Source organism: Falco biarmicus, chromosome 7, assembly GCF_023638135.1.
Source record: "Falco biarmicus isolate bFalBia1 chromosome 7, bFalBia1.pri, whole genome shotgun sequence".
NCBI lineage: Eukaryota > Metazoa > Chordata > Aves > Falconiformes > Falconidae > Falco > Falco biarmicus.
This window is the reverse complement of record NC_079294.1, coordinates 20,381,921-20,391,488: the sequence shown is the minus strand read 5'-3', so window position 1 is coordinate 20,391,488 and position 9,568 is coordinate 20,381,921.

Genomic DNA, 9,568 nt, shown 5'->3' with positions numbered 1-9,568 from the left:
GGCTTCCTTCCCATCTTCTACAAAAACAGAATACCTGTATAATAAGGATAATCAGAGAAGTGTTCACATACGCCTCGTCACCAACAACATTCTCAAGCAGCAACAGGGCAGGCAGCTCCACAGCTTCCATATGTTTGACTTAGGACACTAGTCACTAGGGAAATCAGGACACTCTGCAAACAGCTCTGCTCTGTGACCTCAGTCAAGCCCCTTAATCATAGGGTATTTTTCCCTTCTCAGTTTTGGTTTTACCTATTTAGACTGTAAACAGAGTAAGTACTGCCGGCTCAATGCACTTATGTGTCGGGCATGATATAGCAGAAACCTGCTCTAGTCTAAGCGTTTAGCAGCCCCCAGAATGTATATTAAGAAGGGATTAATAAAGATGAGACATGAGTACTTAAGAAGAACTGAGCTTCACCATGTTAATTTAAGAAGATCCTTTAAACTGGCAACACTGGTGCAAGACTTACAGAAAGGCGAAGCATAACAGCAACAGATGAAGTCTGATAGAAGCAAAGTGCTCTAACATCAAATACACCAATTAAAATGAAAGAGAGAATGGTGATTGGCTTGCTAAGGGGCAAGCCAAAAGGGACAGAGTCTGAAGGGCACAGGATGAAATACTTACCAGTTCTTATCCAAATAAATATTCAGCAGTTAAGTAATTCTGCAAGATAATGGCAATTTTTTTTCCTTTCTGGAACAGAATCCACAGAAAAGTTTCTTCCTCAAACCCAAGACAGCCTTTTGTGAGCATCTTCAGATAACAGTTTTGCATTCTGGAACATTTCAGATCACTCAATTACTAAACCAGCATCAGCTCATTGATACAGACTACAGTCCTGAGGTTTATTACTATTTTCCAACTATCAATTCTTGCCTTAAAATTGTTCCCCTACACCTGTGAAAGGAAAATGTCTCCCCCACAGAGTTCACTCTATGAGAACACAGCAACAGCTCTGACTCACGAGGGTAATCCAGATATTTAGAGCAAGTCCCCACCTTATGCTTGCTCACTAGTGCCTAATTAGTCTAATATATTCTTATTCCTTGGGGTTATCTACTTGATGCCTACCACATTCTTTAAAAAAACCCATCCATGTGCTCCTGAGACTGCAAAGCGATTATAGACCAGCCCATGCTTTCCTGGGATTAAGGTCCTAAGAGGTTTCTCAGTAACAGTACACAAAGGAACCTCCAATGAAGTATTTTCTCCATTGCTGTCTCTCCGAAGGAGATGGAGATTTTCTTCCAACCCTTTGGGGTTCCCCCATCTCAAAAAAGTGAACTTAAAGGATCTCACCAGGAGGCCTACAGCTTGGTTAAAAATGCTTTATTTTCCACGCTGTCCATACCAGCACAGCTTTAGCAAAGCTACTTCACTTGAGAATTTCCCAGCTGCATCTACTCCAGAGATTGAGGTAGAGGGAAAGGAAATGATCTTTCTCTTGTTTCTACAAGCTGCTCAGCACAGCTTCACTGTTATCGTAGGCTGTAATAAACAGATGAAGAACAACAGACCTGTGAAAAATTAGCTCATCTTCTCATTCTGACTGATTCTCCCCCTCCCCTAGTCCTCCGAACAGTCTGTGGACCAGGTAAGTGCTTCTCCCCAGGGCAACTAACCTTCTTCCTCCTGCTCAGGAAGGATTAAACCCAGTTATAATGAATCCTCCTCAGGTATTAGTGAGGACCTGTCTGACCACACACATTTACACCCAGGAAAAAGAAGCTTTTTTTCTTAGGACAGACAGAAGGCATTTCTCTATTTTCTACCTCTTCAAACATGCCACTGTGGATTCAGAATTCTCCATCACCCCCAAAACCATTTCAGAAATAATCAGCAGCAATGTAGAGTTTTTGAAAGAGAGCATCTGTACCGCCTACCCTTTTTACAGAAAAGCAGCCTAGCCACCTTTGCTGCTATTGCAGGCAGAAGGAGAGACCCACCTGCACATTACAGCTTTGAAAAATTCAGCTGCATTTGCTATCTGCCCAAACTACAGCAAACAAAATGAGAGACCACAGGGATTATTCCACTTTTAGCCTGTACTCATCTAAGCAGATTACCCTCCAAGATCAGCTTCCTACTTCATTTAGCTTTTTCTGGTTAAAGGGACAGCCAGATTCATTCAAGTCTTCCAGCTTTTTATATTTCCCCATTATATTTCCTTTAGATGAGAAGGCCATGAATGGGTAGAGCAGCAGCATAATAATCAATGTGGAGTTGCTGTTACCAGAGCAGATCTTTACCTGTACATTTTAAACCAAATTTTCACTACATAAACGAAACCTGACTCCCTCCTGCCTTTCACCTGTGCCCTACCAGCACCCCTTTTTGACTGTCTTGAGTTTCTGTTTACTGAGGTGCTGGGGTTGTCCCAGTAGTGATGTCTGCAATCACCAGGTCTTGCCACTCTCACCACAAAATTTCCTGCAGCTTTCCCTGGGATGCTGAGGTAGACAAGAAATGACAAATATCACAGCAGCAAGCCTTTAGGAGCATTGCACAAAGCAGATAATATCTGACTGAGGTAATCCTTAGGTTCCAACACAGATTTTTGTTGGTAAAGCATGGAAAAACTGCACATACCCTATTACTCTGAAACTTGAGCTATATTTAGACTTTTGTCCTACGAAGCAGATCTGTTTCACTGTGACCAGCTGTGGAAGCAAACTCAGTAGTTCACTAGTTCCCCTTTGATCAGCACAGTTCTCTGGGGACTTGTGCATCCAGCATGTCACCTTGTGACCCTTCGCAGCAGCCAGCCTCTATTGAGAAGCCGCAATTAGGCTAGAAAAATCCGAACACCTCGCAGCAACCAGTAGATAAAGTGTACCCCTTGTCATCACACACAGTCAGATGCCATGAAATTAGTACTAATGGTGTCTGGTTTTAGCAGTTACGGTAGGACATCTGTTTCTTTCAGGTACAGCCCTTGCTCCATCTGCAGGGTTCTTCAGTGGAGAAAAGAGACAACAGGAGCCAGTGGCCTTTACCAAGAGATGAGCTTTTTCGCTTGGACAACACCAGCAGAGAAGGGTAGATCCCAGACACTCATTTCTGTGCAGTTGCCAGAAATGGGGATGCCCCTAAAAAACCGATGGACTCATTCACATAAAATGTCAAAAATAAAAAACAACTAATGTTACTATTTTTGTTCAGCTCACCACCCAAGGAGTATGTTCCAAATCAATAATGGCAGTGAAAGTGCCTTGTTTTTTCAAAAAGAAGTCTTTGCTTTGTGATGTTACAGATTAATCACTCTGATAACCCAGCAGCTGAACTGAGCCCAGTAACTCTTATTTCAAACAACAAACACACAAACCAGCAAGCCAACAAAGCCTGGAACATTTCATTCCATGAATCATTTTAGTCTGGGGCCTGTGGTTCTTGCATGATTTTCATTCTACTTCTTTTTAAAGCAATGAATGAGATCTCTGTGGCTGGGACTACAAAGGAAGCTGCCCCAGACATCATCACCATCGCCCCCAGAAGATGTTGCAGATCCGTTTCCAAAGGTGGCTGAGTGGCATGGAGGAGAGAAGAAACCACCAAACCCGGACAGAGAAAGCAGAGGAATGTCTCCACTCCCACAGTGTTTGTGCCTTACAGTTTTCTGCCTGGCCCTGAAAGAATGAGACATCTTCATGCCCTACAACTGAATGTTACTCACTGTCACGCACCACCTACAAGGAGCTCGGCAGTCTCTAAACAAGATCATACCAGAGATGTAGTGTCCTGTGTCTTAGCAGTGTTGGTGAACAGACACGAGATTTATTAGTGGGTAATTAGAGAAGTATTTACCCACAGAGGAAAGAAGACATCAAATTAATTCTGTGGTGATTATTTTTTACCTTGAAGCATGGTGCTTCTTATCCATCTTACTGGAGTAAGCACACAGCAATAATCTATCCCAAAATCACCCCAGAACTCCACTATCACAATCTCAATTGCTATAGAGAGTATCCAGGCAAGCATGTTTGCCATTCACTGTTTGGGCATGATGCCATAGCTGTAATCACATTATTCTTACCTACGTTGACTACCCATGAAAAATTGATTTTACAGAGTCATAGCTATTTTTTAAATCACTACAGCAAATTATATTAAATGAACTATGCAGCAAATTAAACCTATACTCAATTGAAGTAAAATAGGACATTTGTACAGCAAGAAGCCGAATGCATGATTAGCTGTTTTGCTGAACTGGGGTCCTATTAATTGCCCCGTAACTGAACTTTTGTTTCAGTAGTCCTTAGGATAAAGGCTTATAAATCTGCAGGAAGCATCACAGCCCAATTCAATACATTGAAGGTATATTTCCCCAGCCTTAGGAGTTTTCACACCCAAGAGGGAAAGGGCATGAAAAGAGAGCACTCAGCCTTGCAAAATAAAGTTCACAATAAGGAAAGATGCCTCTGAGCTGACAGAAGATGGAGTCATCCTGCATTCATCACTGACTTTCATCATAGCTGTGCTGTCATGGCATCAGTGGGGACAGGTGTATCCTGGGCTGTGTGACTCAACAGCCTTATGGTACCAAAGGTTTAATTCAACTGGCTCTCATTCAGCTTCCACTGGGAGCTGCGTGTTTCCATCACCTCTCAACAAAGACTCACCAACTCACACACAAAGGCCAAATGATTTTTAAAAGCCTCTGATTTGAGCTGGCTTGATTTTAGGGCTTCCAGCTTGAAATATTTTCAGCCCCAAGGGTGCACAGCTCCCATACCTTTTAATTGGAGCCATCTGAAGAAAATCAGAGTAGAGGTGTCCCAAACTGGTAAAACTCGAGTCACTCTAAATCTGCAGTCACTTTTCAAATATATGGGCTTGAATGGTAAGGAATACAGACAAGTCATTGGGGGTGGGCAATAGGCAGATGAGCATGAGACTTGTTTGTCTTAACTCTCAGTGTTATGTATAAAACAAATACTTAAAATACATCACTTGACTTCCTTCTCACACTGGTGAGGATCCAGAATAAGGCCAGTGAAATGGATGAAGTTACACAAAGCAAGACTAAGATCAGAATCAGGTTTTTGGGTATTAAAAATATGGACCATAAACACAAGGTTTTGGCTGTTTCTTGCTTTCTGCCTTTAATCTGACAGGGAAAAAAAGAAGCTGGGAGGATAAATGAATGTCAGATGTGAATAAAATCTTTGAGCTTTCAATTTCCTATTATAAACCGGGACTAGAATAGTAAAAAAGCAGCAGAGGTCAGGAATGAGATAAAAGCAGGGGGAAAGCAGCATGCACTCTTATTCCAGGGATAATGGTCTTAAATCTGATGTGTGTTAAAAGAGACACTGGGAGAGGAAGGCCAGAAGTAGCAGAAGGTTTTGCTGGGCAAGGGAGGGATGCTGTTATTTGTACTAGATCTATGTATGGTTCAGTTTGAGGTTTTGTAGCTGTAATTCTGAGAGCCTGGCATCTGCCACCCTACACTGCAGTCTCTTACCTAAACCACAGAGTGAATGCACATGCCCTGCTTTGCCATCTGGGAGGAGTCAGAAGACGAAGAACAATTCTGGAGCCACCCCAGAAGCCAAGACCTCTGTCTCCATCCCAGAGTGCCTAAGAAGGGCAGATGTTTGGTTTCTGTTGGATTAAGCTTTTGGCTGGAGATTAAGCCTTGTTGTGGGTTAGCTGCTGATCTTAACTGGATAGCTTTCCTTCATATCTGCCAAAAATGCCTAGAGTAACACATTGGCTCTTTCCACACAGTCTGTCAACAACCAAAGTCAACACATAACATCAAAACTACATATTTTAAAAGAAATGAAAAAAAAAAGGTTGAGATGAGCATTAATTCCCTCAGTCTCTCCTCCCCACTGCTAACTTGTGCTTACAAGCGCCTCTGTTCCTCCTTCTGCCTGTTTAAAATGTGGAGAAAAAAGGAAATTCCTGACACCATTTCAGCCACAAAACTGCAGATATTGAGGGAGTCCAAGAAAAGCAAGACATTGTTCATATACACCAAGGCGGGAAGACTGATGACTTGAATAAAATGAAATTTATTATTGCATTGCTTCTCAATAATTGTGTTCCAGGCATACCCCTCAGGAACTCATTTACTCCCAAGCCTGAAAAAGCTTAGATCTAGATCCAAATATCATGGCCAAATGTGGTTTTTCTATCTGGTTTGCTGACTGTGGGAGCTCAGAGAATTGCTGCAGACCCTCTGTTCCTCTAGGAGTTGTCACAGGGATGTCGTGATCCCCCAGTCCCCCAAGGCTGGCTACTGCAGTGCTGCTGATCCCCAGCAAGAGGGTGGGCTAGGTGCCAGGAAAGCACATTCTGACAGGCATCCTGAATCATCCTTTTTTCATTGCTAAATGTACTCCCCGCAAGGGAACCCTAGTATGTGGCAGATGTTTGCAGGGTAAAGAGAGAAATCAGGGCTATGTGTTACAACTATTTGAGGGCTCTTTAATGTATATGCAGCCTCTCTTCTGATCACTGCTTTATCTAACCATAGTTCCTACACTCCACTGCGCAAACACTTCCTGACACTTACCATTTCTGGCACCATTAAACTCTGTGAAGAGGGTGGGGGGAACATGGTGGGGCAGTTTTTGAAGGCCAGCCATGCTGCAAAGCCAAACTGATGCCCCATATGGCTCTGCAGACTTTGGAGGGTATCTGCTAAAACCAGCTCCTTTCTCTTGTGCAGATATCAGCACTTCAGGTAAATCCTGATTTCCCTGGTTAATATTTGCTCCCTCCTTAGGAAAAAACTCACAGAAGTTTGAAGCAGCTTTGTCTGAAGTAGGATTCAGTAAAGAGTGAGGTCTGCGTTCCCTTCTCCTCCAGTGCAGTTACTTATTTCAGCAGCCATTGAGCATAAAATTCCCTTTGTGGTTTAGTGGCGTTTTACAGTGAGCCTGAGAGTGACTGCATGAGACACAGAACAATGGAGAAATTAGTCCAGACCAAGGACACAATCTTTTCCTGTTTTTTGGGCAGCGGCATGGGAAGGCTCATGCCTGTGCTGGTGTGTGCTTTTGCCTCACCAGCGGCTGGGCTGCTGGGGCAGTGCGGCTTCAGCGCCTGCTGGAGCCTGGGGAAGCGAACATCTGCCTGCACTGGGCCAGGCTGGTGCCCGAGGGGCTCCAGTGGCTTCTGGGCATCCTGGAGTGCGTGTATCTGCACTTAAATGTTACTGATAGTTACTGATATTCTCAGGACTGCGTTTTAGAGGGGCTGGTGTCAAGGCTTGGATTCCTAAGTCTTGTAGAATTGGAAATTCCCATTCCAGCAGGGCTTGCTCAGCCTTAGTCCCTCAATATACAAAGCAGATGAATTAATGGTTGTGCAGGATTGTGAGTAGGAGGACGCAGCTTCTTTGTAAAACCTCATTAAAACTTGGATGATCTCTGGCTTATCAGTGCATACAGTGGGGACCCCATGAGGCCTTTTGTTTCTTTGTATGTATCTTTGTATGTATCTTTGGACATAATTCTCTCCCTTGCAAGGTCTTCTCTGCTGGCCAGCTGATGATCACCTTGGCCAAGGTATCTGCATTTCAGAAACACGGTCCTGTTACAAAGTGCCCATTTCTGCCTGCCTTTACAGATTCACTTCTCCCCCACATGAATAACTTTTTCACAGTCCGATGGGTAAGTGCTGCTTCTCTGCTCAGGCTCTGCCCTGATCCTCAGGCTGCAAGGTGTTGCAGCTCTGGGGGCTATTTGATCAACTGATGTTATTATAATAAAAGCTACCCCTGACAGAGCCATAGCTAAAATCTCTCTTGGGAGCAGCTTTTCCTGCTGACTCTGTATAGAAGGCTTGGCAGAACGCCCCGTGCTTTACAGGTATTTTTTGCTGGAAACTGAAAAATCTTTCATACTGTGGGGACATAGAGCCAGCCCCCTAAAGCCCACGACCCTGAATGTGTAGTCTCCCAAGAGACCCAACATACATGAAGAAATATAATCTTGAAGCATCTGCTCTCTGTGTTGTGTTAAAATATGACTGGGATGCAACTGTCAAATCTCCAGCTCACTCACTGCAGAATCCTTTACAGGGCAATAAAAACCCCCAACCCAATCTGAAAGGAGCTCTTGAACACAAAATGATCCTCTATATTGTTTTAAGGAGGGTTATTTTACCATGGCTGCAGCCTGAGAAGTTTCTGTGGCATCCAACAGACATTTCACCTACTTTTGTTTCCTGGGAAAGTAATAGTGCACAGCAGATGGGAAATGGAGCTGGGTTTTGGGAGGTCACTCTAATGGCATCACATGCAAATCCTTTGCCTACTGGGACCTGCAGTTGTGTTGGGAAAGCCAAAAAGAGCTTTTCTGCTTGCACAGGGGCAGAAGCTCAGACAGAGCATTCAGCGAGGAGGCCTGGGAGGGCTGCCTTCTCAAATGGATCAGTCTGACAGATCAGCATTCCCCCAGGGGTGAAAGGGAAGAAGAGGTGTCTGTTATCACAGAAGGCACAGAGCAAAGGGTTGTCTGCTGGCTTTTTAACTTCTTTATGCAATTTTTTGAGCCAGTTGGTCTCTTTTTTGAGACCAGACTTGGTCTCTGCTCTGAAGGCATAGGTGCAGAGAGCAGAAAAAAGTGAGAGCTTAAATGTAGAACTAGCAAGGAAAGATGTGGCGTGTCAGTGATACCCTGATCTGCTGTCGTTCCAGTTTTCTGCATTTTTTTTCAACACTGTAAACTCACCTCCTTGACATCCACCCTGCCCTTGCTCTCGGTCTCCCCTTCCCCCACTTCTGCCTTTAATGCTGGTGTCCTCATTTCCCCTTTTGAACATATGACCCTTTCACTATGCAGGGATTAGTATCTCACTCATAAATATGTGAAATAGATACGCAGATGATTTAATTTGCTGGGTTTTGTAAGGCTGGCATGGGGAGAAGGGTATGTTCTAGCAGGTCAGCTGAAGAAAATATCTTGTGTACGGGGTGAGTAATGGGAAACAGGCATATGGAACACCAGCACCAGCCCAGTGAGAAGACCTCAGGGGATGGGGACAAAGTGGTAAGACATAAAGGCCAGGCAAATAAGGATGACCAGTAGAGAAGGTTGAAGATGTGTCGGCCTCCCCCATTTGTTATGTGTCTGCCAGGGAGCAAGGACGAGAGCAGGGAATGTGAGAAGCAAAAGGGGAGCAGAAGTCTGCTCTGGCTACAGGTGTTTTGAGCTGCTGGTAACTCATTTGGGAAGAGATTCCAGAGAAGATGAGAAAAACGCAGGTGTAGAGAGATGGTGACAAGCTAGGAAGGAGGCAGTGGTCTGAGACGTGAGGAGGAGATGACAGTAAAAGCTGTTTAACTGGATGGGGGCACCCAGACAGGGGACACAGCTGAGCTGATCAGGGATTGCTGAGGAGGAGGCCAGACACCATGAGAAGGTGACAACGAAGAGCTGAAGATGGCAATGCTGTAGAGACCTGGCCAAGGAAAAGTTGCCAAGTGGCAAAGATTAAGTCACCAGATCCAAACCAGGAAGTTGAGACGAACAATAAAGCCCTAATGTGCAATAAGACCTTGCCAGGAGGCAGCTGATGAAGCAGAGAGGAAGGACAGGACTGAGG